Source organism: Hippocampus zosterae, chromosome 21 (genome assembly GCF_025434085.1).
Source record: "Hippocampus zosterae strain Florida chromosome 21, ASM2543408v3, whole genome shotgun sequence".
Taxonomy (NCBI): domain Eukaryota; kingdom Metazoa; phylum Chordata; class Actinopteri; order Syngnathiformes; family Syngnathidae; genus Hippocampus; species Hippocampus zosterae.
In genome coordinates, this window is record NC_067471.1 from 6,261,817 (window position 1) to 6,289,178 (window position 27,362).

Consider the following 27,362-nt stretch of genomic DNA (forward strand, 5'->3'; position numbering starts at 1 on the left):
CGATTGAGATTTCCGGCGAATTTTTTGTCGTATTCATAGATTTCACCTCAACGTGACAAAGTTTGTGGATAAATATAACCTCCAAATTAGAACTTTCCATATCCGAGTTAGTTCAGTGGTTGAAGACTATACTGTGGATTCAGATGACTCGTGTTCGAGTCCCCTTTTCTGCTCACCTGCACTTATGCACCTATGTAGGTGAGCCCGGGGATCGAACCCGAGTCGCCTGAACCGAAAGCAAAGTTTCAGACCACTGGGCCATCACGATTGAGATTTCCGGCGAATTTTTTGTCGTATTCATAGATTTCACCTCAACGTGACAAAGTTTGTGGATAAATATAACCTCCAAATTAGAACTTTCCATATCCGAGTTAGTTCAGTGGTTGAAGACTATACTGTGGATTCAGATGACTCGTGTTCGAGTCCCCTTTTCTGCTCACCTGCATTTATGCACCTATGTAGGTGAGCCCGGGGATCGAACCTGGGTCGCCTGAACCGAAAGCAAAGTTTTAGACCACTGGGCCATCACGATTGAGATTTCCGGCGAATTATTTGTCCGATTCATAGATTTTACCTAAACATGACGAATAGTTTCAATTCCAGTTTATTACTTTGATGGCGATATGGGGATAAATTTTACTCTCCTTTTCGATCAGTCAATACGAAGTCATCCCCATTCCCCATTTTTGAGTGTAGTTGCTCCAGTAATTCACTAGAGAGCAATATTGCAAGTCACCTTGCGCGTCTTCCTTTTCCTCGAACCTTTTATCAGGACTTCAGCACACGAGTATTCTATTTATTTATTTTTGTTGAGTGTGCGACTGACTTTAACAAAAAGAACACCAAAGAATTGTTGGTTATTTCAGCTTTATTTGAAGGAACACAAGATGACAAAGAAATTTCACATGTGGAAGTACAGATTGATAAGTGCTTCGCCGCTCCGAGAGCACATTGCATTTCACGTCTCCACATTCCTGTGATCACCGCAGACATTTCTCTGGCTGCAACGTTGCCCTGTTGGGGGTTAAAGACATGAGTTTTTTTAATCGTGTGTGTGTGTGTGTATAGATGTATGTAAAGTAAGGCGTTTTTAGCCCGAAAAAAATACATAGTATAGTAAGGCGTTTTTGGCATGAAAAAAAGAACGACAATATATAGTAAGACGTTTTTAGGCCGAAAAAAACGACATAGTATAGTAAGGCGTTTTGGGCACGAAAAAAACGACAATATATAGTAAGGCGTTTTTAGCTAAAAAAAAACGACCATGTATAGTCAGGCGTTTTTGGCACGAAAAGAACGACCATGTATAGTCAGGCGTTTTTAGACGGAAAAAAGGACATAGTATAGTAAGGCGTTTTGGGCACGACAAAAACGACAATAATATAGTAAGGCGTTTTTAGCCCGAAAAAACGACATTGTATAGTAAGGCATTTTTGGCACGAAAAAACCGAAAATATATAGTAAGGCGTTTTTGGCATGAAAAAAACTATATATAGTAAGGCGTTTTTGGCACAAAAAGAACGACAATATATAGTAAGGCGTTTTTAGCTTAAAAAAAAACGACATAGTATAGTAAGGCGTTTTTGGCATGAAAAAAACGACAATATATAGTAAGGCGTTTTTGGCACGAAAAAACTATATATAGTAAGGCGTTTTTGGCACGAAAAGAACGACATTATATAGTAAGGCGTTTTTAGCTAAAAAAAAAACAAAAACGACAGTATAGTAAGACGTTTTTAGGCCGAAAAAAACGACATAGTATAGTAAGGCGTTTTGGGCACGACAAAAACGACAATATATAGTAAGGCGTTTTTGGCACGACAAAAACGACAATATATAGTAAGGCGTTTTTAGCTAAAAAAAAACGACAGTATAGTAAGGCGTTTTGGGCACGACAAAAACGACAATATATAGTAAGGCGTTTTTAGCTAAAAAAAAAAAAACGACCATGTATAGTAAGCCGTTTTTAGGCCAAAAAAAACAACATAGTATAGTCAGGCTTTTTTCGCAGAAAAAAGGACCAGGCATTGCAAGGCGTTTTTTAGCCGCAAAAAACCCGACCATGTAAAGTCAGTCAGTGCATTGCAAATTTCTCCATTGTGAGACAATAACGTTTCCTACCTTATCTCAAGGTGGAGGGGGGGCTTCTCCACATTCCTGCGATCACCGCAGACTTTTGACGTCAAACAACCTCCTTGGACCACACATGAGTCAATCACCGCCTAAATCCATAATTAAAACAACCATTTTACAAAGGACGCTTTGTCATTTTATTTGACTATATCAGTGTGAAAAAAAAATACATAAGCAAACAATAGTTTGCAAATTTATTTTATGAATATTTTAACATTTATTTTATTGTCTAAACACTTACTCGGCTCACGATATGCTATTGAGAGGCAAACCGTCAGGTTATCACATCAGTCAAATTTGAACATCTTCGCACCCCCGCACCCCTTCCCAAATGTTTCATTCATGTTTGAATTTCTCTCTCTGGACCCCAAAAAGTATAACAAGCCCTGGTATATGATCAAAGTCCATCAAAACTGAGTTTTAGTACGTCAAAGGCAGACCTTTACGACTATTTCAAGTGCACATCTATCTTGTAACAGTAGATGATGTGTGCAGGGTGTGCCCGCCGCCGCCGCCTGACAATACAGTTTATGGTGCGTTTGTCAGCGTGCCCTTGATGGATGTAAAGTTAAACATCCAATACGCTCGGCGAACGGCCTGGCTCGCTGACAAGAATCCTGCGGGAGGAAAAAAGGAACCAAGGGAGCCAGCCGCCGGGCGCCATTATCGATTTCCCCCGGCCGGAATTGGCGACCTTCAAACGAAGAGCGTAATTCCCGCCGCTGATGATCAAACGCTGATTAATGAATTGGCCCGCCAACAAGGGGCGTCGCCCAAGCGCTGATTGTGACACTTGTTGGCAGACAAGATGATAAAAGGCGACTCTTTCTACTAGCCCCCGACCCAACGAGAGCTCAATTGATCATCTCGACACGAACGTTGACAAGCCGCCACTGCGACGTGACAGTCTGACAGCTCGTCATATTTAGGGAGGGGGGCGGAGGGGGTCAGCGAGTGTATGTGACACATCAGGTGTTAAGATTTGATTTCTCCCGCCGTCTGTGGTCACGCCATTTTTTAAGCGTTTTAAAATAGGGGTGTCCAAACTGCGGCTTGCGGAGTAAATTTAGGCTCAATGATTCAAAATAATGAAATCATGCAATTGCTAGTCAGTGGGAAGGGAGAAGGTGCGGAGTGTAGATGAAGGGGGATGCTAGTGGAAGGGTGGGGGGTCAGATTTTCAAATGTCTTTTCAAATGTCACCTTGGCAGGAAAAATGGCGGGAAATAGAAAATGCTTGAGGTGGGAAACGGGACCGTTTGACATTTGACAGTGATCAAACTCCAAAAGCTTCAAATACATTTGCAGCTAATGCTAGCCGGTCCCTGGATGTCGGTGAGACTTTTTCCCCCCCGTCCCAAAAATCAAAACGCCAACATAGACTGACTGAGTTGCGGAGAATGTCCACAATATACCAAATAGGGAGAAAGGCCGTGTGCATCATATCGCGGATGGCAGCTGGGCGTCAGGCCGTGACGCGTGATCCGTCTGCGGCGCGGCCACAAAAGGCGCTTTTGACACATTCTCCTGCCGCACTTCAAAAACACATCAATCACAGCCCCGGTCCAAAATGTCAGAGACCTTTTCTACGTGGCAGCTCAGAGAGCGTCGGGATGCCTCCTCCCATGGGATAAAAAAAAAAAAGAAAAAAAAGACATTCTAAGGAAATGATTTGTAATATTATGAAAATGGAGCCTAACAGCAACCTCAGCCAACGGGTCATTAAGGACGCATGGGCTCCCTCTAGTGGTAAACTAAAGAATGACCGCGCAAGTCCATTGATGCCATTTGTTTTTCATTTTTTATTTATAGTTACGAGTGATTAAAAACAAACAAAAAAAAAAAAGGACTGGGAGGCCATCAACGTTAAGGTGGGTGTCAATTCAAAATTTACAAACGCGCCCTCGGCAGAGTGTCTATCGGCACGAATGTGAGGTCAGGAGGGCCCCCCCGCATGACAACCTCCACAAACTTCGCAGAGGTAGGCTGGCAAGGTGTTGCCGTGGCAACTCAAGGCGCACTTTCCCCATTTGTCAAACGGAGGGAGGGAGCTGAGACGGGGGGGGGGGGGGGGAGTTAGGGGCGCGTGACTACGGTCCATTATAACCCCACTGGGAAGGCTCATGCATATTTAAAATGGAAACGATGATAAAGGTTGGTCGTCTGGGAGCAAGGGTGCGCCGAACTCCGCCGGACCTTCACCGGCGACGTGTCATTAAGCCTTTAATTGACTCGTCGCATCTATAAAGTTAACGTCGCCATCCCTCAATGCAAATGTTGCCGGTGCAACGGGCCGGCGAGGTGACGGACGCTGACAAATTGACGACGGGAGGGAAAAGGTCACGTCGTGACTCGGAATGTGTTTTACACGCGTCCCCGAAGACCGGATCAAAAAATGAGCGCGCATACGGCCGCTTTTGAGATGCAAATAAACCCTGCGAAAGATACCGCCGGCAGGCAGTGCAGGAACAATCGTAACTCTTCGGTGAGCCTCTCGGCGATCGTCAAAGTCCAACATCGTTGTGGAGATAGATTACCTCCACCAAGGCGTTTAGGTTTTCATCAGGTTTTTTTTTTGGTTTGGTCGGGACCAAAAAAAAAACCGACCGTAGCGCAGCTTGGGGCGGACCTGCGGTGGCTGTCGAGTGGTCCACGTTCAAGTACCAATCGTCAAATCGGCTACAGACTCACAATTGGTGGAGGTCGGCGCTCTCGTCGGTGCCGTTCTAATAGAGTCCGAGCAATGCACAAAAAAATGTTCGACGCAAATCCACCCCAGTCCAACTCCTGAGTCAACGCGATGACTTCCGACTCTCGCGCCGACGGGGGAACAAATGTTTATCTAAAATGAGAAGGTTATAGACACAGGCGAGGGCATTGTCCACGACGACTGCCGAGGCAAGATACTGTAATTGGCTGAGAAAATACCCCCCCATCCCCGAAAAAAAAGCCGCTTTTGCTGCGGCGTGATAAAGTGGAAATTTAAGCTCCGACTGATCCAATCGTCTAATAAAGGACGGCGGGCAAAGGCACAGAGATAGACGGGAGGCAGGAGTGAATGACCCCCCCCCCCCCCCCCAAAAAAATGTGCAAGACCGTCAGACATGCAAATCGACAGAATGAGACGGTGGGTGTGTGTCTTTGAGGTGCGATTAGAAGGTACACCGGTGGAGCAGATAGCATCAGAACCCCGAAGGACTGAAGGCCGAAGACGGGCAAAGTGGCTCCTACCTGCGCAATGCCCGGGAGGGAAGCAGACGGAATTACTTGGACCGCATTCAATCTCCGAACGGGGGGGGGGGGGCTCCACGTCTGCGCCTTCCTTAAAAACAATGTCCATATTGGAAATAATAATAATACGGAGATTAGACTTTCTCCAACCTCATCAGAATTCTGCTCCCGGCGGACATCAGCATGCATTTTCCACAAACGCTGCCTTCAAGTGCTAACCTTGGCGCCTCGACGGCAGTTGCGTGTTGGAAGCCCCTCGGGGCACGGCGCCCGCTCGCTTCAGCCAAATGAAGTCTGCTGAAAATGCCACAGCGGTTCATGTTCGTCATCAACGCGCGCACACTTTGACTGCGGTCGAGTCTTAGCTTACCTTGCGGGGGTGGTCTTAGTACTTTTCGACGCCGCCATCCGTCACGAGGTCGAGTCAACGCATTGGCGGTCGGCGCTGCTTAGCCCTGACGAGGAGTTCGACTTGGATTTTCAGCACGGTTGACCCGAGTTTTCTTTCAGGCTGTCTCCTGTTTAAGCAAAACGGCTCCACATCTCACACTGTGCCTCGTTTTTGTTTTTTGTTTCTGATCGGTATTACTCGGACACTTGGTGATTTTTTTTCAAAATAAATCGTAAAACGATAATAATCTGCTCATCTGAAAATGACATGACTGTCCTCAATTTCTGATTACCAATTTTTGTTTTTCAATAAAACATCCCATGCCCAAATCTGTCATGTGCAAGAGTGCGCGGATATAGGAAACCAGACCCCCGTGTCCGTTTGTCCCCGCCATCTGTCACCCGGTGAGTCCAGGGGGCCACCGTCCAACCCTTCAATATGTGCGGCAGGGTGGGAGAGTGAAGGAGGGGGTCGGAGGGGTCAGGGGAAGGGGTGGGGATGGGGGGTGGGGGTGCCACTCAATACCCTGCCTGTATTTCGCTCAAGAATGAAAGCATTCAGAACCGCCGCTCGACCGTGATTGTCGCCGGCTCTCCGGGAACGTGTCGCGACCTCCGGAGCGCCCCCCAGACAGACGGATGGACAACAAGGCAAGACCGCTCTCCTGATCCCGCGGCCCGAGGTCATTAACCGGGACTGTGATCCACAACAGCGGCCATTAGTGTCGAGAGAGGAGTTGAGGGGGGGGGTGACGAGGGGGGGTTGTGAAACCCAAACGCTGCAATGTCCGGGCGGCGGCGATGGCGGCGAGACAGAATGGTCCGTTTCAGTTGTCATTAGAGAAAAGGCGGCAGGTCAGATGCTTTGGGGACGCCTGGAGAAACACTGTGTGTGTGTGTGTGTGTGTGTGTGTGACACGGGGCAGCAGACATATTGTCAGTGATTACAGAGTACTGGCCGTTCAATCATGTGATGAGTGTGTGTGTGCGCAGCCATATGTGTTTTTCCGCGGCTTACTGACGCCGTCTAAATGCCTCGGCAATTTTTTCCGTGGCGAGTTCCATTGAAAAAAGTGGGATTGAGGGGAATCTGGCACAATGATCAATATTTTGTTTGGTCCGTAAGCAGACGAGGAGTTGCTAGCTCTCCTTTCCCACTTGCGAGGGCATCGCTCCGTTTTCACTCAAGTGGGCGAGTATCTGACGCACCGTTTACTCAACGGTCCGAATCGTCAGAAGCGCGACGTGATGACAATTAAAGGTTCTCGGGGAAGCGGTGCGGGGGGCTAACCCGGGGGGGCTAGTTCAAGGCCGGAACGTTCCGGCACGATGAGGTTTAATTGGTATTGTGCCATTTCCATGATGAAACACCCAACCGGGGCCCGCCACCTAAAACACTCATTACTCTCTGCAATTCATTAAAATAGAAGCGTGTGAGTCTAATGAAAAGAAAATGTGTGCATACGATAGCGGAGTTAATGTCCAGAGATCATATTTGCTCCGATTCAATTCACCGATTATCCATCATTTTCATTGCGCTCGCAGCTCGGAGGCAGTCCGCTGTTTTATGGTGATGTGTGTCCCAATTCTCCCGATGGATAAAAGGAACAATTTCCACTCGGCATAATAACTTTGAAGAGGCATGGGCAGGGGGTCGGGGGGGGGTTAAGGGTCAGGTTTGTGTGGGAGATTAGCTTTGTCTACGTCGACATTTTGGGGGGGGGGGGGTTTCTTGTTCCCGGTTGTGTTGAGCAAACAAGGCAGCGGAGCACATTTCTTCAAGAAATAACTGTTTCCGGTCAAACTAAACATCAAACAAAGCAAAGCATCAGTCGAGCGCTTAAAAACAACCACATAGCTTTGATTTAAAGTCATTCCACGCGCGTTCGCTTATTTCAGCAGGTTATATATTTTTTTTCTATAAAGGTCAACGAAAGGTGCGGCCTCGGTGCCCCCCCCTGGAACCCCAATTACCGAGATGCTTCCTTATCTGGGCCCATTCTCAATCCTTAGCCCTGAATGAATTCACCCGCATTATTTGCCGGGTTTAATGATCCCGAGACCCCGAGGCTCCGTCTATAAATGAGAATCTGACAATCGCACTTCAAAAAGCAACACCCAGAGCAAACGGAATTGAAATTTAACATCAATGTTTTTTGACCGGTTGTAAAAGAAATAAACCGGCATAGACCTCGATATTTAATCCCACTTCTCAGAGTGAGATAATGGACAAAAGGTGCGGCTCAGGACCGGTGGCAGGTGATCCACCAGGTAAGTTTACCCATTTACTCCACATTAGTTGTTATCGATCGGCCGCGTCAGCGCTTCTGCCATCAACGCCCGAAGAAGGAGGCAGAAAGGGGGCCGTTTGTTAGATTGGAGAGTGGAGACACTCCGGAATTGGGAAGAACCGTGTCGCAGCAAATTGGGGTTGATGGACCAAAGGTGACACCGGGACCGAGACACTTAACGGGGCACTAATGCCTGGACCGGATTACAAGTCGAAGCGAGAAGACGGGCTGTCCAAATGGGCACCGCGTTAGCAAGAATCGGTCTCACGTTAGCATCGGTCGACATCTCAGGACTTGGTACGCCGTGAAATCCTTCCCGATCGGCGTAGAAAAAGGGAAATGACGAGGAGAGAAATCGGTCGACGTTTCAAGCGTAATTTTTCTCCGAATTCGCCGGATGAACATACGCGAAACGTAAACCGACACGTCTTCGTCTTCCGGCGTCGTGACGGCTAGCGCGCGACTAACAATTTTAATTACGCCGCCGTCAGTCCCCACCGAGTCGAATAAACCGGACTGTCAATCTCAAACTCATTTGGGAGGCGTGACGCCGCGCCGCTGATGACATTAATCACTGACGCCGAGCCTATATGGGAACGAAACACCGCCATGACGGTTTCTCGGCCTCGGATGATGAAGTTAGCTCGAAGCTAAGTCTGACGGCACTGACGTCAAAGACCTTGATGGCAAACTTTCATCCAGATTCAGAATTTCCTTTGGGGACCAAAATGAGATGGGACCCCCGCTTTGACCCTTTCATGCACTAATAATGATAACCTCTAAGCTAATAACGTGATAAACTGTCCACTTTTGTAACCGCTGTGCCTGAAAAAGATATACAAACACACCCACATTTTTGCAAATGCAAAGGAGAACCCGGTGAATATTGATCACCCCTTTTTGTCTCATGTCGAACTTGTCAGCGTCAATCATTGTTTTGCCGCTCCCTTCATCCACCCCCCCCCACTCCTCCCATTATCTTCTTCTTCCACCCCCGCAATCCATTATTCATTCCCGCGCGCTCGCGCATTTGCCGCTGACAGATTGACGAGCGCTTTCAATTAAGCGACCGGTTTATTTATTTTTCACGGCGGGCGTCATGTGGCTGGAAGTTGCGTACTTTTTTTTGGGGGGGGGGGGGGGGGATAAACTGGCGAGCGCGGCGAGGCGTCTGCGAGGGGGCGAACAGGCTGTAGGTGTGGGAGTGCTACTACCCACACATCCACGCACGGGAACACACGGCACCTGGGCCCCCCCCCCGACTAAGACAAGCACCGGGCGGACTCAAAGAACTCAGTATTGGCTTACTGTCAGGTAGAGGGGCAGGCGGCAACCGAAAGATAGTCGGAGAATCCAAACCAAGATGGCCGAACCGGCAACGGGGGGCTTTTCAGACTGGCCTTTGTGCTGCTAAGGAGAGTCCGGCTGACAAGGTGAAGACTGGCAGGTGTGTCGGTGATGATTGGGGCGACGCCTATCCCACGTTGAATTAAAGGGAAAGGCACCCGAGGGAGGGAGGGGCCACGCGGTGGAACACTGACGCAACCACCGGCGTTGTCTTTGAATGACGTTGAATGACGTTGTCTTTGATGTGAAGTATGGCCGACTGGCCCTTGAAAAACCAAAACACTTCACGCTCGGATTGGATTTCTATTGACACTGTGCGGTCGGTGAATACGTACGTCCCGTTTTAGCGTTTTGGGAGGTGTTATCGGTTGCGCACAGGCGTCGGCGCGGGCGTGGCGCTATCGCCAGGCCGCGTTAACTGCTGCGTTAAGCTTTAATGAGGGCGAGATTAGGATGCAAAGCGCGGCGCGTCGCCGCACGCTGAAAGCGCGGGTCCGTAATAAGCCAGATAAGGGGCTTTTTCTGCTGATCTCACACAAACATAAGCGGCCTGCGGTGGGGGGCGGGGGGGGGTGTTTCGACCCGGCTCCCTGTTTACAATGGCATCCGTCACTCGGACACCTTTTGTTTGCAGTTGGGATGTCACCCCCGGCACGCTCCTTGAAGTGCGCCCGACGCGTGTTGACCTTTGAACCCCCCAGTCGTGCGGTCGAACCCTCAAGTTCTAGTCATTTATATGTCCCCCCCCTTAATGAAGTCTCAAAAATCCCCTTGAAGCATATTTTAACATTTGCACTGCTCGAAATAAAAATAGCAACCCATATGGTCCAATTAGCTCAAATGTTTTATGGGTTAGCTACATTTTTTTGCGCGGGGATACGCCGCCAAGAGCAGAACACTATCAAGGCATTATTATTATTTTTTTTTTGGGGGGGGCGATATCATCTCACATTGTCTGCATTTGTAAGCTACGGTTGGCGTTTTTTTTTTTTTAGATGCTAACAAATAAAGACAAATGGCTAGCTAGCATCACATCCACTTTACGGCGGGTGATGAAGCGACACACAAGGGGGGGGGGGGGCCCGGGCGAGGGTGCGCGAAGAGGACGTGATCTACGAGACGATGGGGACTGTTGCACCTTCTTCCATCATCACCTCGATAAAGTCCAGCCAGTCATGAAACGAGGACGTTAAAACCGCTAACGTAAACACACGCGTCCAAATGCGCGGCTAGCTCCCAAACACTTTACATTAAGTGCATTGCGAGCGCCTTTTCCCAAACACGGCCTACGGCGATTGTCGAGAAAAGAGAATCGTCGCGAGGGGAAATAAAATGCCGATTTGAACGCTCACGACTTCATGGCTTCTTCACCCAAAAGGAGAGTGACGTAAAACTTGAATTTACTTCTCATCCTTTATCCGGTGCCTTGTTGACTAGCGTTAGCTGCATTAGCGGTGCAATCAAATCGCAAGCGGTCTTGTGAAGCCACACAAGATCCCAAAATCATTAAGAACCCGGAGGAGCAATGGAATGACGATGACGTTTGGCATTTGCCCCCCCCCCCCCCCCCCCCCCCCCACACCCCACGCCCCCCTGTGATTCATCTCCGTCGTATCATGCGGAGATAAAACAGAAGAAGTCCAAAGAAAAGGTCACTATCTCCAGACGGCGGCGTGTGCGTCCGCAACGCTATGGGCGGGATTTATGGCGACGATAAACCTACGCATGCTTGTCGACGCCTCCGCTGCCACACGCGGGATACACACACACACACACACACACACACACACTACCACTCGACCTCCCCTCGTTTACTGCAATGCGCCAGCAGCGGTTAGCACTCGGAGACAAAAGACGGCGAATAGTAAGAGGTAAAGACGGAGTGAGCACACACTCGCTCTTCTTCCTCTCCATTGATTCTCCTGATACAATTTGTTGTTTTTTTTTTAATCCACGCTCATCAATTGAGCGAATGGTCTGACAAATGTGTTTTTCAAAACACAGTCGATAGTCATTTAGCGCGTTTCAATGTACCCTCGAGTCAAGGCTCTCGATCAATCCGGTTGATGAATCCAAATAAATCACGCCCAGAAATCAAACCGGGCACTTCTGCCGGCGCATCCGGCGGACGCGTCGTACCGGTGGCTACTTTGCCCCCCCCCCCCAAAAAAATACAAATTTGAGCCGCGTGGGCGATGGAGCGGCTAAAGCTAACTGCCGTAGCTTTAAAGCATCGGCTAGTCGATAGTCAATTATGGACATGCGGTCCTCCGCTGTGTTAACAGCGTGACAATGCAAGTGGAGGGTGATGGAGAGTTCATCGGCTACGAGGGAGCTCTCGACGCAAGATAGAAAGCCGCTCCAAAATGTCCTGTGCGTGCTTAAATGCAAAGCGTCTCAAATCAAACATACCGTATGACGCGCAACTAAAAACATTCAATTTTTCTCAAAAGATGTTCGACGTTCAATGTGCCCCATTTGTTGATCTATATTCAGATTTCTTGGGACGTCGTATTTTAAACTTTAAGTGAAGCGCTTTGTTACAGCTGCAGCGGTTATGGAAGCTTGGTATCAACAAAACTATATTGTATTGTATTGTATTCCCTTAAGCATGGCTCCATCTGGTGGATGCATGATGCAACCGCAGCCACAACTGTAGCTTCTAGTCTATGCGCCTTATAAGACGGTGCGCCCTATAAATCTTAAAATAGGCCATTCATGGAAGACGCACCTTATACTCTGAAGCACCTAATCGTGCGGAAAATACGGTACATGCCAAACAACACATGCACAATATGATGAGCAAACTTCACTAAGACCAACACAGATCGACCAATTAGCTGCCATCCTCGGTGAAGGTCCCGATGGCCAAACCACTGCCATTAAATTAAAAAAAAAATCTGCACTGTGAGACAATTACAACCCACGGAGAGCTAATTACAGCCAACGTCAAGCTTAGCGCTATTCCTACTGATACAGCAGAGCCTACCCCGAGGGGGGGAACTCTTCCAGAAAGGCAATTATGCCATTATTCTGTAATTCCTGGCTGACTGAGGAGGTCGAAGCTCATCTTGACCTCCAGGACTGCGAGAGCGAGGAGACGGGATCCCAAGTAAGGTCCATCACTCCCTCTCGACCTTTTTCACCCGCCTCTTGCCTGGCGAGAGGCGTCCACTCTGGTTATCGCCTCTCCTTGCGCTCACCCAAATAATTTGGCTGCCAGCAGATGACAACAGACGGTTTTGCTGATAGCGGCCGTGCATTTGAATGAAGCATCGGAGAATACTTTTACCGTAAAGCGCAAAGCAAATATGCTTTCGAGGCTCCTTCAAGACAAGATGAGGGCATGGGGTAACATATTTTCAGCGTTATAAGGCGCATAGAATAGAAGCCACAATCGTGGCCGCGGTTCCGTTATGCATCCACTAGATGGAGCCACAGTAAATGGGAATACAATACAGCTTTATTTATATCGGGCTTTCACAACCGCTGCAGCATATATATATGTATATATATATAAGGCGTATCGGATTACAAAGGCGCACTCTCAGCTTTTGAGAAAACGGAATGCTTTTAGGTGCGCCTTATAAGTGCGGAAAATACTTTGCAGGCGAAAGCGGCGGTCAAGATGTTTGATCTGACTGTAACTCGGATGTGCCTAGCGCTCCGAAAAGCTAAGATGCTTTCATCATGACAAAGCCGACGCCAAAGATATTCCATCAGGAATCCACTTGGCGGAGGAACCGCAGAGTGTCCGCGTCTGCGCCCCCCCCCCCCCCCCGGTGAATTATGTCACTCAAAAGACCATAATGGACCTCTAATGAACTCCCAGTGCCACGCAAGCACATTTCCACTGCATTATCGCTACTTCACCCTTAACCTCCCGGTGGAGAGGAGCGGGAGAGCGCTTTGGTCCGCGGAGACCACAGTCATCATCATATGCGTTTTGCACTGGGGCCGGACCACGGTCTCAGCCATTCAGGGGGGGGCTTTAGCGGACCCTGATGACGTACGTCGCGCCGTCGCGTCGCGAGTTGACAGGAAAGCGGCACGACAAGACCCGACGGCAGTAGAGCAGCGGGGAAAAGAGGAACGGAAATGTCAAAGAAGAGAGAAACATGTCAGAAAACAGCCCCCCCCCAATTCCTTTTCATTCTTCTGCCACCTCTGGAGATGCCTCCAACTTTCTCCCACTTTGACACATTTCCTCACCAGAATCCAAGAAATCAGATCACTCTCAGATACTAATCCAATGGCCGATGGAAGGAGATGGAGGGAAGAGCAGGAGGGGGGGGGGGGGCTCAACTAATTGCCTCGTGATGGAATTTTAGCATCTCCTTCATTATAAAGTAGCTTCTAAGTGTTATTGATCGCCGTCTCCGAGTCGTGCGGTACGAGAGAACCCGACTGCTCGGAGGCCATGTATTATTCAGGCTTTCTGACAAGCACGCCTTCGCCGGGGGGCTTGCCAATTCTTCTCGGTTGGCCTGGGGGGGGGGGAGCTGCAACTCCCAAACCTACCTCGAGCCCACAAACGCACACCTCACGTCGTCTCGACTCGAATGAGTTTCAGGTTGTCATTCTCGCCGCCATCCCCTCACATCGAATTCCAGCTCCACTAGAAGGGGGTAATCCATAACCAACTGACGGTTAATCCGGCCTCCTCCAATTCCCGACGTCAACCTTTCGTTCCAAATACAATGTCAGATTAAATTTTTTTCTACTAACCATGTTTTCACGGTGTCGGAACCAACGCAGGAAGAAAGTCAGAGACAGAAAACGAATGGGCCAAAGTCCTCAATCGGCTCCAACTTGATATCTTCTCGGTGTAATGAATAATCCATTGTCTTTTCCCGCCCGCCACCAGCAACACCTGCGGGTATCCAATTTGCTCGGCCTTGCGCATTAGTTCCAATTTTGAAGTCTGATCATGTTGTTCTCGCTTGGAAGCAACTTTTCCAGAAGGGCGCCTTCGGGTTGCGGGTGCCAACAAAGCCAAGGGTAGCGAGAGAGAGAAGACCGCTCGAAAGTCGCGATGGCTCGACAATGTTCCCTGGAGGACACCCCACCAAGAGATGTTCACAAGGAAAGCACACCTCTTTTGCAAAACCATTCATCATCGTTTGGCCCGTCTTGACAGAACTGGTCTCATGTATCTTTGTTTTTTCCCCGACTGCAATTACCCGCGAGATCAATGAGCGTTATCAATACCCCGCAGCAATTAACATTTCATATCCTTCCACGGCCACTTACTCCATTAATGGCTGATTGATTATGGGAAAGCCCACACAACTGGGGAATGGCGGGGGGGGATCCATCAGTCCTTGTCCGTCAAACCGCAGAATCTCTGACTCCATCTTGGACCGCAACCTCCACCGTGACTCTTCGCCCCCCGCACCCCCCCCCCCTCCCTTTCATATGTCTTCCCATTGGACTGGGGGAGCACTTTGGAGTGTTTTGCTTGCATTTCGCCGTGCGATCACGCGACGCCCTCCCCCCCTTCCGCCGCCGCACTTCATAATCTAATCAGCTGTGATGTTTTTTTTTCCCCAGCGCAGGGAGGCACTGCTTTCCATTTCAATCAAATTCAGCCCTTTCAGAGGAGCCCGTAATGCAATCGTTCTGTACAAGATTCAGGCCCAATTTAAGCCCAATAGACAGCGGATGGCTGATAAACACTCCACTCGAATGCACCTCTCTCTCTCTCTCTCTCTCCCTCGCTCCGATCCAGTGGCCCTACTTTGTGTGGCGAAAGAGACATTGATCTAAAAGTGGATCGAAAAAAAAAATAAAAAGCCACGACTGTTAATTGGGAAACGCCGGTGCCGTCGTTTGTTGTCGACGCGCGGATCAGTCCCAGATTGGGAGCGGCGCTGAACAAGTGTGGAAATGTACTCGCGGGACAGCCGAGGGGGTGGGAGGGGGGGGGGGGGTACATTTCCACGTAGCAAGGTGCGCAAGCAGATCGGGAAGGTTTCGCTTAATAAACACTTTGTTTTCTGCTGACGATCGGAAGGGCCGGAGCGACGGATACGCGGACAGATCGATGAGCTGATTTGTTCATCAGGCCCGCTTGGGGGGGGGGGTCGGAGAGGATTTGGAGACTGAAAATGGAAAGAAGAGGATGCTGATTGGAAGCGAGGAAACGGATAAGTAAAATCAAGGGAGTTCAAGGTAGAAAAAGAGAAAAATTTGGAGGGTCAAATATCAAAGCAACCCTGCAGCCAAGATGGAGGAGGAAGTAACAGCAAAGCCTTTTCAAACTCCGACGGCTCAAAGTCTCAAAAACAAAAACAAAAAAAAAACACAACCTCAAACCACCTCGCTCTTCTTCTCAGAGAAAAATATATATTTCCATTTCTCATGATCAATCTCAGGACAACTTGATTCACCGAGCGCTGATAAGAGCTGCGAGATAATAACGCGGCAATTTGGGCGCCTTGTCCGCAAAAGCAAAATAGGCTCCGGTGCATAATGGCAACGAGCAATTGTGCCTGCAAAAGATTTCCACGGCCATTAGAGCATTGTTCGCCTTTTGTGGCATCGGATGTCAGTCAAAAATAATCAGAAAGCCACGGCCCCGCAAATCACCGCCGCCTGTGCCCGAAGATGTAGCGTTGCTCTTCGGCGCGTCCAATTTGACCGACAATTACGCTGCCAATTAAAAAAAAAAAAAGGCTCCTTAACCCTTTCCTGCACCCTGTAAACTGATTAAAAAAAAGAGGCGGGGGTTTACAGAGGGGCCTGCTGTGGCTACGAGGTCAGAGATCAGCGGGATGCGTTGAGGGGGCGGGGGCAAAATCGTCAACGGCTACGGAAGGAGAAGTACGCCCCCGAAGACGATTCATCAAGTTCATCTGCAAGTTTACTCGAGTGTATCGGTTGACCAGATACTGAAAACTCTTTTTTCGCGAAATCACACTTTTCGACGATCGGCCTTGTTGACGATCGGCTTTGTCGACGATCGACTTTGTCAACGATCGACCTTGTCGACGATCGATTTTGTCGACGATCGACTTTGTCAACGATCGACCTTGTCGACGATCGATTTTGTCGACGATCGATTTTGTCGACGATCGGCTTTGTCGACGATCGGCCTAGTCGACGATCGGCTTTGTCGACGATCGACTTTGTCGACGATCGATTTTGTCGACAATCGGCTTTGTCGACGATCGGCTTTGTCGACGATCGGCTTTGTCGACGATCGACTTTGTCGACGATCGGCTTTGTCGACGATCGGTTTTGTCGACCGACGCAAGGCAGTCGAGAAAAGTCAACGGACTACAAAATACACAATGGGGTCCGGGGGGGGGGGGGACGAGTATCGAGTAAGAAGCATTGTATCCGACACAATCTTCTTCCGAAAAACAAGCGACGGAGGCTTAATCTTGTCAAACGCGCAGAGCGCAACAATCACCAGGGCTGATCTTCGATGCGGGAGATGGATTATAATCCAATAGAGACGCGGCATCTGGCTATCATCCGGCGGAATCGAGTGTGGCACGAGCACGAGATCGCAGATGAAAGAGGACGATGCTACGTATTTCCTTCCCTTCTCTCCCAAATCAATGGGTTTGGTTACAAAGAAGGCGTTTTGATTGAGTTTCACTCCTCTGGAAGGTGTGTTGCATTATTTATGGCCGCCCGTCGAGGGCATCCATTACTCGCCTCTCGATAGCCGATGCGCAACGGTTATCGTGTTAGCTAGCGCTAAAAAAAATGGATTCAATTTTTTTGGTCGTTCGTCGTTTTCGAGATTTGGACGCGAAGGGCGCTTTGGAAAGCGCGGTCCTCTCGAGAACGCGGACGCGGCGGGATTTTTTGTTATTTTTTCGGATCCCGGGGAAGCGAGCTCTTTGAAGATCAGGAAATCCCACGGTCACAGTCTGGCCAACTTTTGATCACTTCCAGCAAACGGGGGAAAAGCTTTCAAAATTCTCTCTGAACCGGCGTTTGAGTTTGTCTCTGGTGTGTCAGCAGTGTGCGGCGGGTTCAGCAATCACTCGGGTCTCCATCCGTGATAAAGTATTTGAAATCTAACGAGCGAGGGGCTTCCCGAGAGATATCCGTTACGGACGCCGCTGACCCCTGTGGGGGCTAACCGAGGAGCGGCTAACGAAGAGGCCGCGAAGGTAGAAACCAAGTTCGCTCTTGTCGCCCAAAAGTACAAAACAAACAACGGGGAAACGTAGCTTGACACATGCTTCGAATTGGATGATTTTTGTATTCTGATGCTCCCCCCCCCCCAAAAAAAAAACAAAACAAAACGCACAGCTTCTCCCTTCAGTGCACACACCTAAGAAGCGAAGAGAAGATGGAAGACGTGGTTTTGAAATTGGGTTCAGAGCATTGAGGGCCTGTCAAGTAAGTTATGGGTCAAGTCAAGGAATTTGACTTTAGAGAGGGAGGTGGTGAGGTGGGGGGGGGGCATGAGAGGCAGAAAAAAATAAATGCACACAGCGTTTATGGCGTTAAGGGTTCATTACTCTGCAGATGCTTGGTGAGCCCGAAGAGGAGTTAATTCCGACCGAGAAAAAAAAAAAACACATTAGCTGAGACCTATCCATCTTTTCCACGCTGACGCCACCATTTGAAATGATTATTTAATGTATTTTTTTTTTTTTTTTAAAGATGAAGAGAGGCAATGGACCCTGTGGCTGTGTATGTGTGTGTGAGATGATGCCGCCTTACGCTGAAAGAATCTTTCATTTGGATATTTTCCATTTGAACCCCCCCCCCCCCCACCCCCCCTTGATAGTCCCCTGCCCTGATGACAAATTAAGTAACATTTTCAGCGGATTCATTTCAGGCCCATAAGGCCAATGCAAATGGTTGCGCTTTCGCCGCAAATGAGAAAACGTGATTCGAGGATCTGCTTGTCGATCAATCTAGCCGAGGTTGGCCCCCGCGCTTAAAAACACGGGCTGCATTAAATAATCCACCCCGTTGCCATCTCATCAAACAACAGCTCGCCAATTTCTTCGGGGCACGCATTTCTATTTTAACAGGAAAAATTACGCTAACTCTTCGAGGTGACTGAAATCCATTCCTGGGAGCTGTTGGATGGATGCCTTTGACCCTTTGACCCTTTTTTTGACGTATTCTATCGACCGTAATATAAGGCGCACCTAAAAGCGTTCAATTTTCTTAAAAGCCGACAGTGCGCCCCGTAATCCGATGCGATTAAGGTAAAAACACGTAACTCTCTTTACGTTCCCCATTGAGTTGTTTACTTGTTAGTGTTCCAATGCCACCTAGTGGTGACGATTAGCAGGTACGCACTCTGCGCGGCCATTACGAAACGAAGAGAACACCAAAAGCGTAGTTAATGACCGACTCAACGAAGGAAGGAGACAAGCGAGACGTCGAAGGACATTGAGCCTGGGAGGTTTCCTGTAGCGTAGCACCATCTAGTGGATGCATGATGCAACCGCGGCCACTATCGTAGCTTCTATGCGCCTTATAATGCGGTGCGCCCTACATACGAAAACCGTTTTAAAATATCCGCTTTATCATCCAAAGCGCCCGATCGCGCGGAAAATACGGTAATGATTCCAACCCTAACCTCCTTCGCAATCTAAACCTTCAAAGTGTAACAAATGAGCAGAGCGCTGCCGCGAAAAGCGCTCGGAGGGATTTTAATTTGCGACAGTTAAAACGTTAAGCGTGGTCCCATCTTGTTTTTTTTTTTTCGTGGTAATTTAACACATTGTGTTTTCTCAAATGTCAGCGTTGGTCCTAAGGGCCCGCAAAATGAGACGCAATAGAGAGGCGGCCGGCTGGCTTTCATCAAATGGGCCCCGGCGTTTTCGAAACTCCCCCCCAACGAGAGACCCCCGCTTGGTGCCAGCCGTGCCAATATTACGCCCCATTAAGAAACAAAACCCACCGCGCACCCGCGCGCACACTGATTAGCGCCAATCAAGAGAGAATTAACAGTGCCGTGGTTGCGCGGTAGGAGTATTATTCCCCCCCAAAAAACAACAACAACATTCATTAAGCTAGCTCGATAAACAACCCGAGCGGTGCTTTTATGGACCAGTATCAAAAGCGATTGTGTCAGGTAAGTGCGTTTCATCCCCGTAGGCGGCGATCTTGTCAATTAAGTCCCCGCAAACTTCCAAAAGAACACCAAACGCTTACTTTTTAGCCGTAACTATCGAAAACGCGTTCGATTGCTTTTTCCGCTGAGTCAGACTCAACAGCGACTTCCGTTACGCTTGATTGCGACAGATCCTGGCGTCCGACTATTACGCCCCCCCCACCCCCCGTCGGATGTACGTAACCTTCGAGCCATCGGCACTCCGTTGCCTCATTATAGTTTTGTGTAAGCGACTCCAAATGGCCGATCAATGATGTAAAACGCATTGATGATGTTTGCAAGCACTCTGCCGCGCGCGTAACTGCCGAATTTGCCCCCGCTATAAAAACCTCGCTTCGCTAGCGAAAAAAAAACGGCCCGGCGTACTCATCAAGGGCAGAGCGAGCTTGCCACTCGAGCGGCGAGGGGAATTTACAAGCCCCCGGCAGCGCTCGCACATGACACAGCCGCTCGCAATTTGACCAATAAGCCGATTGCGATCGCAAATTTAAACTCTGGCAGTCGCAAAAGCAGCAGCCAGGCGACGCTCGTAAAGATTCCCGCGCGTTGACATGCGGGGTTTGTTTATTCTGGACATCCGAGAGGAAGCGTCAAAGGGCGGCGGAAGACAAAGTGAGCAGCATTTCCCCCCAAAGTTGCACAAAAAGTCAAGCTCTCTCAAAACCTGCGCGGACATTCGAGCTAGCTAAATCTAGCTAGCAGCGTTCTCTCCAACCGAAACCTTCACGACTAGTGTCGAAGGATTAGCCGCACACAGATAGGAACGTTAAGTGCGTCTCAACTTGCCCGTCCGGTTGGTTAACAAACCAAGAAAAGTTCAAATCCCGAGGGAGGCGGGAGGAAAAAAAGAAAAGGTGAAAAAAAGAGAGCAGAAACGGCGCGGCGTGCGGACGGCAGCGTCCTGCCGAGGATTGCAGATGGCCCCTCGGAACTAAATCAAAAACTACGCCGTCTGCCAAGGAATGGGGGCTGGAGGGGAGGGGGGGGGGGGCAATACAGTGAAAATGGCTTTCAAATGACGTTTTTTAAAATATCTAAAAATAAACGGCTTTTGAAAAAGCCCAACAGACAGGCCCCATATGCCAGCTGGATGGGGGCCAAGTGAGAAGTTGCCCTCTCCCTCCCCGCTTTCTCATCATCTCCGCCTCCCCCCGCGCGAGCTCGCCATCATTTATTTCCCTGCGTCTCGTCCCCCCCGCCCCCCGCCGTGTGGATCGCCAAAAAAATATATATACAGTATATATTTTTTTTTAAAAGGGCCCTGATTCGGTCACCAATTAGCACGTCGCGGGTTAGCTAACGGCTAATGAATCCACATAAGGAGGCGTTATGAACGATGCGCTTGTTGTCATAACAACTAAATGTGATGACGCTGATTATCGGGATGATACAAACAAGCGCGGCCGAGTCCGTATCACCACGGGGCGGAATTTTTTTTTTTCCCATCGAACGTGATGGGAAGTGGCAAACAGCGGCATAGCCGAGCTAGCTAGCACGTTGGACAGTTTCGAGGTTTAGCAGTTTTTCATTCCAACATGAAAGTATGGCAGTTATCAGGTTACAGGGATTTCTTTTTTTTCTTTTTTTTTTTTCACGCTTCGATGATGATGATGATGACGACGAGGAGGAGGCTAACGGCGTTGGAGAATCCAAGCAGTTTATGAGGCACTTTATGCGACGTCTTAATGTGCTCCACTTCAATGCAGCTCCCCGGGAAAATAGCCTATTAAAGTTGATCACGAAAGCATGTCTGCCACCAAAATGCTCGCTTTTTTTTTTGTGGGGGGTGGGGGGGAGGGTATTTGCCTGAAAGGGATGCTCCCCCCTTCTCATTTAAACGACAACGATGATTCACCCAATCCGTATGCAAATCGACAAAAAACGGAGATGAAGACGCGGCGGCGGATTTTTTTTCCCCGACACGTGTTTTGCTTTGTCTGGCTGCGGGCGTCAAATGTCGCAAATCACCCCGAAAAAAAAAAAAAAAGTGGGTGGGCGGGCAGGGGGGGGGGCGGATTTAGGACACAAGACCTTGCTCTCCAACAGCCCAGATGTCCGGATACTTAACAACTCCAAGCGCATTTAATCCCGAGGATCCTTCTGGAGATTCGTTTCAAACTCGCAAGAGCAAAAAGAAGCTAGACGGCCTCGGCTGCCGGCAGAAAGCAAATTCGCCGCCGACGACGGCGCTCAACGGCGACCAAAGGGTACGGCGACGAGATGCAAAGAGACAGATGATGTCCGACGAGGGGGGAGGAGGGGTTGCCGGGTGGGGGGGGGGTCTCTCGCTAGCGACTAAATTAGACATTTTGCTTTATTCGTGAGTTGTTTGTTGGCGACAAAGTCATCGCCGGGAACGCTGCAAAGATGAGAGAGTGACACGCTGTTCACCACTGGTCCTTGATTAAACCCAACAGCTGGGGAACGAGGTGGGGGGGGGGGGGTCGGCAACCCCCACCTTGCCGACAACGACAAATGGAGAAAGGTCAGGCGTTTTGGCACATGATCACACGTGCCTCGCTGAGGCGACATGAAAGCGGACAAACGGCGCTCTTATCAATTCGGCGGATGTTGGCGGATGCGCCGACTAAAGGAGGATCCGACGCGGGCGTAATTAAAGGCGACAGACTCCATTAAGATCCGTTTTTTTTGTTTGTTTTTTTTTGCGATGGGGCGTTGTCGAGATGATTAGTCGATGATCACATGATTCAAAATATTTCTAAATACCCGCATATCAAGAATTTCAACTTTTTCCAAGTGCGCAAGTGAAATGAAAGATTTTCGGGATATTCGCAAAAGGCGCCGCGATATGCAAGTGATTATTTGGGGGTTGGTTGAACTCGACTCGAAAGTCGAGTTCAACTCGAGTCGAGTTCGACTCGAAAGTAAAGTCGACTCGACTTTACTACTCTGCATCGAGGTTTTTCGCGCTTGAAGTCCCCACTATTCCCGCTAACACGCTAACAATATCCGCTACCGCATTAGAAGTGCATTTGTGATGCGTTATGAATAAGCGGCGACTCACAGCAGGCGCATTCATTACGCAAACCTGAATAAAGCGTCCGGAGCCCTGAGGCATCCCGCGGCCTACCTGCGCAGATGGGCGGAGCCATTATCCGGCAAGATGATCTATGTTGTATTCGGCGCTTAATTGCCCTGTTCCCTCGCTCTACTCCGCCCTATTGCCCCCGCCACCACCCTCCCGCCCGTTTCGGAGTCCTTCATTGTACATATTTGCATAATGCGGTAAAACAGATTCATCGAGTGGCCGGGGGAAGAAAAAAAAAATATAGAAGCACATGGAGATAAGTCGTCCCTATTTTTAGAACTCAGCTGGATAGTTTGAGAGCCTCTCGCTGCGCCTGAACAGTTGAAAAAGATAAAAAGAAATTTTAGGATGGCGGGGGAATGACTTTTTCCTCAAAATGAAAGTCGTATAAAAAGTCTACACACCCCGGTGTAAGTGCCAGGATTTGGTGATGTCAACTGTTTTCCTCTAAAATTGTGTCTCAATTGAAGGGCGAGGGGCGTAATTAAACTTTTCAATAGGTAGAGACAAACAACAACGTGGTTGCAAAAATGTGCACACCCTATTTGAAGTTATCTCCACGATAGAATAAACAAGATCCAACTTTGGAAGTGCCAGAGTCGGCAACATTTCGGATTTCCAAGATGTCTTCCCCGCGGACGTGCAACGTTCTTAAGTGACACGCGCAATCAATAGTGCTACCACGTGCACTTTCGCACCCTCGCACCTCCGAACTTCCTGAAGTTGCATGTACCCTGACTCGCCTCGCCTCGTCCCTGTGCACCCCCCCCCCCCCCCCCCACATCAGATAGATTCCGGATCACCCTCGCTTGCTGACCAGGCACTAAATTATTCAGTTGAAAATAAGTCCGCATTAAAAATGCAATGACCCGCCGGACTAGCTCACCGTCGAGCAAAACTGCATCGCTTAACATGTATGAAGGAAGGGGGGATCGATTCACAGGTTTTTTTTGTTTTTTTTTAAATGTGCCCAAAAGTTTTAAGCCTATAGATACTAAGAGTGAGAAAAGTCGAAAAAAAAGTTCACGCGGCAGCATCAGCGAGTATCATTTATGAAGGCGAGGAGGTGCCGGTCGGTCTACTTTTATTTTTTGCTGACTGTGAACTTCTTCCGCCCTCTACCGAAGGGGGTGGGCGGGGCCATGCGGCAACCCATTATAACCAGATTTAATAGCCTTGACCCCCGGGCCACAACCATGGAGAAGATTCCTCTTCGCGCTCAGGTCAAAGAGTAGCGCGAAAAGTCTTATGACGTGCGCATTTGGGATTTGAAGATCAATAAATGGCACAGAGTCTTCATCCGACACCTCGGCAATACACGACAAAGAAAAACGATGAGCCATAGGTGCAACCGGTGCCAGCGCTACCCGTTTCTGCTGCTCGCGTGGCGTTGCCATGGCGCTGGCGAGGCTGGCGGTGAGCTACCGTGTTTGGCAGGTGTTGAAACAAGTAGCCGTGGCGCAACACGCGCAGACAGGGGCCCAATTATCTCGGTCAAAACAATCAGCATGTGTGAAGGGGGACGTGACGGCACACCTGCGACGCGGCTTTTTATATCAAAGCGCGCCGCGTTACGCCCCGATGAGTATCTCACTTTGCTCATCCTCATCGAGTGTCGCCCTGCTCACTTGGGTTTCCTCACAGTGCTCCTGCGCGTTACATTTTGCAAAAAAATAAAAATAAACTCTTCCACGACATAGCCTCGATGAACAAACAAAGACTTAAAAAAGTGTGGGAGGAAGAGAGGAGCTTGGACTTGCTCATTGGACGGGAACAAATGGGGGGAAAATAAGGATCGATCGGTGATTAATTTGAAAAGATAATCAATTCAATGGGCATTGTGCCGCTCCTTCTGGCGCCTGGAGACGCGTCAGCAGTACTATTCATCGTTCTTTGCAGAGGATGAAGAAAATATGCCTGTGAGCATTGTCTGTCTACATGTGTTTCGCCACCATTTCTGTTCAAATTTCCAACGTTCTTAGTTAGCCGGTCCGTGGCATTTCTCATTACAAGTCACTGTTTGTCATCGTTGGCGTAAATTAATTTTAAAGACATTTTTTTTAGGAATAAAACTTCCATTTTTGATGAACGTTTAGGCCTACTACACGATTGTATTTTTGTGTTAGTCATAATTGTGGCAACTGACAAGTATTTTTGGAGGTGTCAACAACTGCATTTACACGCTTACAGCTTTTAGATTCTCCACACACGTCTCCCCTCTGTTGTTTTTCCCCTTTCCCTTCATTAGCATCCTTCTGCTGCAGTGCAGTTTCTATTGACAACCGGCCGAGCTCGGAGAACGCCAGCAAAACATTGCCCCTGATTAGAATGAAATGGCCGCTCTCGACGCGTCCACAAGCCCGCTCTTTCGTCTCCTTTTGGTTCCAATCATATATTAATTTCAAACTCTGCTTTTTAAAATCTTACATTGGCATTGAAACGAAACAACGAGGCACTTTTAGTCCTGCTAAACTGCAACCGCCAACCCTCCCTGACATCATCCCTCGGGGGGGGGGGAGAAGGATTTACAGGGAGGAATGCCGCAGCAGCTCTACCTGAGAGCTAAGCGGATGGGCGGGAAGCGGTGGGAAGGTGCGTACCTGGAGAACCATTGGCTGCAGCATCAAAGCGGTCGACGGATGTTCTGTCGAGGGGCTTTGCTGACTCCTCCGCGCCGGGAATTTCTCACGCTTGCGCTTGTCCTTGGAATCACTCGCCAGTCTGACGATCATGCCATTGTCGGCAATTGTTGGTGAGAATTCAAAGGAGACTCAAAGTCTTAAAAAGGAAAAAAAACACAGAATAGATCCACTTACACTATCAATTTTTAGTTTTGTTGATTCGTTTTCATGAACTCGGTTGCAACTTACTGCTAACTCCAAGTTCAGTGGCCACTCCGAGAACATCCTGTGTTGAATTTTGCCCTTCACGTCATTATTCCAGAGCAGCAGGTTGTGCACAAGTACTGAAACATTCAACAGTGGGGAATACAAAAGTTTACAGGTCGCATTAAGTTCACCTGTAAAGGTTATTGTGCATTTTCAGAACATCATGAAAACTATTTGTGAGTAGTGAATGTTTCCATTGTTTGGAAGAGCCATGTCATACCAGAAAATAAACAAATGTATACATTATCCTTGAATAATTTGGAAACCTTAACCCATTGTGTAGATTAGGATAGCCTGAAGGGTTACAGTACATAATTGGCAGCAGAGATTTTTGTGCACACTTACAAACAAAACATCATATTTTATGACTCAGCCTGTGCTATTGTACGCGTTTTGACGATTAAATCAAGCCAAAGTGATTGTAAAACGTGAAATATGTGCATGTAAATTGAGCCGATTAATGTTATCTTACCTGCAAGGTCCAACTTCTGCATTCCGGCAAAACGTCACAGCAACAAAGCGTCTTTTGTTATGATTCTATCAATATTGTTTTTGTTTTGTTTGCAATTTGACGCGGAATTTCCTTGTCGTTTGTTGATGGCGACGTTTGATGACGTAATCGTTCAGTCCCATGTTTTTTTTTCAGGCTATCTTCCAATTGGTTGATTCTTTTTCCCGGCGTGACGTCATGCGATGTCGCCTCATTATCGTCTATTTATATACTTTGGTCATGGTACTCCTTATATTTTGGGTGCAACTAATAATTTGGGCATTTTTTGACACTTTATTACACATTGAAAATCAAAATCAGCCCCCACCACCATTTAGGGGAGTGGTTCCGATGACGTATACGCGATTACACGTTTGTAAACCTCTCGTGTGAACCTCGTGCAATCTAATTAAAATTACAAGGCATTTAAAAAAAAAACAAGAGGACCCTTGGTTTCTTAATAAAGTTTATTCTATATTACAAATAGTATCTTGTTCTGGACTGCAAAATAGGAATGCATTATATTTACATACACAGGTATACAATTAATTTTAACAAAGTTAAAGAAGCTCACCTTCTATCCCCCCCCCCCTCCCCCCCCGGACTGTTTTGATCTCTTGATAAGATACTCTTTATCTTTCAAATATGGTCTCATAAAAGTCTGTTTGTGTGTGTGTGTGTGTGTGTGTGTGTGTGTGTGTGCATGTAACACTTGCTATAATACTGAGCTAGGAGGACGTCTGCACTGTAGTTCCTACAAAACGTTTCAAGGTGGAAACTTTATCTGTGCTGTCACTCAGTGGTGCGTTATGTACACGAGGCTGGTGGGGCTTCTACGCACAGTGTTTTTTTTTTTCAGCTTAGCTACATGAAGGACACGTCTAATTTAGAAGTCTATCCATTAACTCCAACCTTCTCTATCTCCATGTCTTTGATATGTTTGACAGCCATCGTGACGAGCAAACACCCTGCTTAGCAGCCGCGGGCTGCAGAAGTTGAAACCAATGAGACCAGTCAGTCAGCAGCTTCATAATCGATCAACATGCAACAGTGTAATGCACAGTGCCGCCTTGAGATATGAGAGTCTGTTGGATGATTTTTGCTTTGACTTGAAAGCAAAACCTTGACATATGACTGTTTTTGAGAAAAGATTACTTTTGCTTTGACTTGAGAGCAAAACCTTGACATATGACTGTGTTTTTGAGAAATGATGATTTTCGCTTTGACTTGAGAGCAAAACCTTGACATGTGAGCACTGTATCAACAGACAGAATTCGAAAACAATTCTTCCAAAAAAGGCCTTCAAGGTGTTCACTGCCACAACAACTGAAGTTTGCTCTCAAACTAAACACGAACCAAAGAGATTCACGTGTTGTGTTTTTAAAAATAAACATACGGTCTGTTAGCTTAATGCTAAATTATAAGGGGAAACACCACAGAC

General features: G+C 48.2%; 1 long non-coding RNA gene across 1 annotated transcript; it reads right to left on the minus strand.

Moving 5' to 3' along the window:
• Positions 1–817: 817 nt before the first annotated feature.
• Positions 818–25,895, minus strand: LOC127593822 (uncharacterized). The gene is made up of 7 exons (XR_007960521.1): positions 25,414–25,895; positions 25,144–25,321; positions 5,735–5,882; positions 5,565–5,658; positions 5,365–5,437; positions 2,122–2,222; positions 818–1,014 (listed from the first exon to the last, which is right to left on the minus strand). It is a non-coding gene; the product is annotated as an uncharacterized LOC127593822 (long non-coding RNA).
• Positions 25,896–27,362: the final 1,467 nt, after the last annotated feature.